General features: G+C 52.6%; 1 pseudogene; it reads right to left on the bottom strand.

Moving 5' to 3' along the window:
- Positions 1 to 452: 452 nt before the first annotated feature.
- LOC142568108 (uncharacterized) lies at positions 453 to 2,450 on the bottom strand (annotated as a pseudogene).
- Between the last annotated feature and the right edge of the window lie 568 nt (positions 2,451 to 3,018).

Below are 3,018 nucleotides of genomic sequence, written 5' to 3'. Positions count from 1 at the left end.
ATGACGCGCATTGTTGTGTTTATCCCTTTTCGCCTCCGTGCACCGCTAAAGCCCCGTAAGAATTACAGGGCCCTTATACGAAACGCACGCGGATTGGCCCAGCTATTACTGCACTGTGTTTTGCTGGCAATCCATGTATCGCTTGTGGCGTTTTTCTTATGTTCATTTGCAGTTGTGTGTTTTTCATCAGTAAAATGGCATTGCCGATTACTGAAACATCTTCGAGTGTAAAGGAAACTTGGAAGGAACGAGCTCGCAGCTGTATGTAATGCACTTTGATATACTGTATTACGCTTTATTATTTGACGGCCAGTAGCTGAATGAATGAATGAAACCACGTTTATTCCACATGAAATGCGTCGAAGACGCTGCGGTGGAAAGAGGAGGGGTGTTGTTGGAAAAGGGGAAGGGTAAGGCTGCCTCCGCTTTATTAATGAACGTCCTGGAAACAGCTAAGTGGGGGCGGCATGACGCTTGTGGCTGTCGCGGAGCCGATCGCCGACGGGTGGTGCTGCAGGGTCCTGAAGGAACAGCAGCAGTGCTCGCCAGAGCTCGATGGCATGGTCCGGAGACGTGGTATCCGGGCAAGCCCAAGTCCGGAGAGAAGGCCAGGGTCCCCGCTGTATGGTGGCCACGGCACGAAGCCTTGGTGGGATGTAGAGGAGGCACTCCCAACAAAGGTGGTTTAGATCAGCACGACATGTGCACATGGAGCAGAACCCACTTACGGGTGCTGGTGTGCCACCCTTGTGGAAACGGTGCAACAAGTGAGGAGTAAGGAGGGTGCTTGTCTGGATTCTCCGAAGCAAGACTGACTCTCGCCGTGTGAATACCTTCGGTGGAAGTGACGGTATAGAGAGTGGATTGCCCACTGCTGCGAGGTAGGCGGCACGTCGTTGTTTGGTCGCATGCTTGTCTGCCATTGGGCCTGCTATCTCAGGTGTGGTAGCTAAGAGAGGATAAGGATTATCGGAGGCTCTGGCTAGCGCGGTAGAGAGATGAGCGCGCGCCAGTCTATGAGCCTTCTCGTTTCCGGGGATACCCCAGTGCGCAGGGACCCAGTGAATGATGACATCGTGACCGCATTCGCGGAGCAGGCGTGCCTGGTGCCGGATATTCTGCAGTACGGGATCTGTGTAAATAATATTAGCACATGCCCGATGGGCAGCCTGGGAATCTGTGTACACATGATGGTGAACAGGGTCAGTTTGAGATGAAGTTGCGAGGGCCCACTCCAAATAATCTAGGATGGCCATTAGCTCAGCGCGGGTGCTGGACATTGCTTCTGCTGATATATGATGGCGGCGGTTCTGATTTTCATTTGTCTGGTCGCACCACGCAGTCGCATAACAGGTGTTACTAACGTCGTCTGCAGGCAGTGCAGCGTCCGTCTATACGATGCTTTCAGTCACGGAGAGTGAACTCGTAGCCTTAGCATGCCTCTTGGCATATGCAAGGCGCCGCATTCGCTGAGTAGGGTCCATATTGAGAGGAAGTGGCCTGCCATCGGTGAGAGCCGTGATTTCCCACGGCGGCGTGTTGTTGGGCAAAATCGGCATTCTGTGGACGTCATACTCGAGGAGCATGAGCGTGTGTCGCCCGGCTTTTGTGGCGCGAAGTCTCGTCTCTTGTGTATAGATGTGCATGTCTACGAGCTCGGACAGGTTGTTGAGTTTGCTACAACTTTTAAGCGCTTCGAGGCTTGTGCACCTTGGGAGTCCAGTTACAATTCGTTTGGCTTCGTTAAGTAACCGGTCGAGCGTGTGCATCTGTGTGCGGTTGACTGGATGATACGGCGGCCCGTACATGATACGGGAGACAAGAAAAGCTTGAGCGAACTGCCGCATTTCACGTTCGTTTACTCCACAGGTGCGGGTAGAGAGTTTGCGTAAAGCGTGCAGGATTTGTTTGCTGGTCTTCGTAACGCATTGGAACCAAGTGTTAGCTGTGCAGTTCTCGTCTAGGTGCATACCGAGTATTCGGATAGTAGATTTCCGTGTGATGGTTTGGTCACCGATGTACAGTTTAAAAGACTGCTTTTCTTCCTGCTTTCCAAAGGTAGACCTGCCACCATGAATGACGACAAACTCTGTTTTGTCTGGGGCAGTGTGTAAACCCGTTTCCGTGGCATAGGTGTGAATAATGTCGAGAGCTCGTTGTAAGACGTCCTCCTGCTCCCCGATGCACCCTTGATGCGTCCACACGGTGACGTCATCGGCGTACACCGCGTGTTTCAGGCCCGATACGTCGGCAAGGCGCTTAGGTAGCTGGTGCATAGCTATATTAAACAGCGTCGGTGAAATAACCGAGCCCTGGGGGACGCCTACGCGGTTGGTTCGTATGGCACTGGCGTCGTGACCAACTTCGACTTGGTAGCTTCGCTCTTCAAGGAAACCCGCTATGAAGTTGTACATCTTCCCTCTGATGCCAAGGGCACGTGATTTGATCATGATAGTGTTATGTGGGACGGAATCAAAAGCCTTGCGTATATCCACTGCGACAACGGCTCGTGGGTGCACCGAATTAGAGTCGAGGACGTCCTGTTTTAGGCGGGCTAGCACATCCTGTGTTGATAGCCCACGGCGAAATCCATACAGTGTAGGAGCCAAAAGGTCGTGATCTTCAAGGTACCACATCAAGCGTGTGTTGACCATGCTCTCCAGTACTTTACAGACACACGAGGTCAAAGAGATCGGACGGAGGTTGCATAAGGTATGTGGTGGTTTACCAGGCTTCGGAATGGGCTTGACCACCGAAAACTTCCAAGTGGAGGGCAGTATCCCGGTATCCCAGACTCGATTAAATTCTTCGAGAAGAGCGTGCTTGTGCTCAAGGGGCAGATTGCGTAGATGAGCCACGCCCACCTCATCGACCCCTGGAGCACTACGTACGTTAGCACGCTGCAAGGCGTGCTCCAGCTCGATCAAGGTGAAGGGGCTGTTAAGTGGTTCATTATCTTCAGAATGTACATCCTTCTGGTATGTGGTGTCTGTGGGGCGAGACGTCTGCGGGAAAAAC

The sequence above is a fragment of the Dermacentor variabilis genome, unplaced genomic scaffold, assembly GCF_050947875.1.
Source record: "Dermacentor variabilis isolate Ectoservices unplaced genomic scaffold, ASM5094787v1 scaffold_16, whole genome shotgun sequence".
NCBI lineage: Eukaryota > Metazoa > Arthropoda > Arachnida > Ixodida > Ixodidae > Dermacentor > Dermacentor variabilis.
The sequence above is the reverse complement of the archived record's forward strand: the minus strand, read 5'-3'. Positions and strand labels throughout refer to the sequence as shown.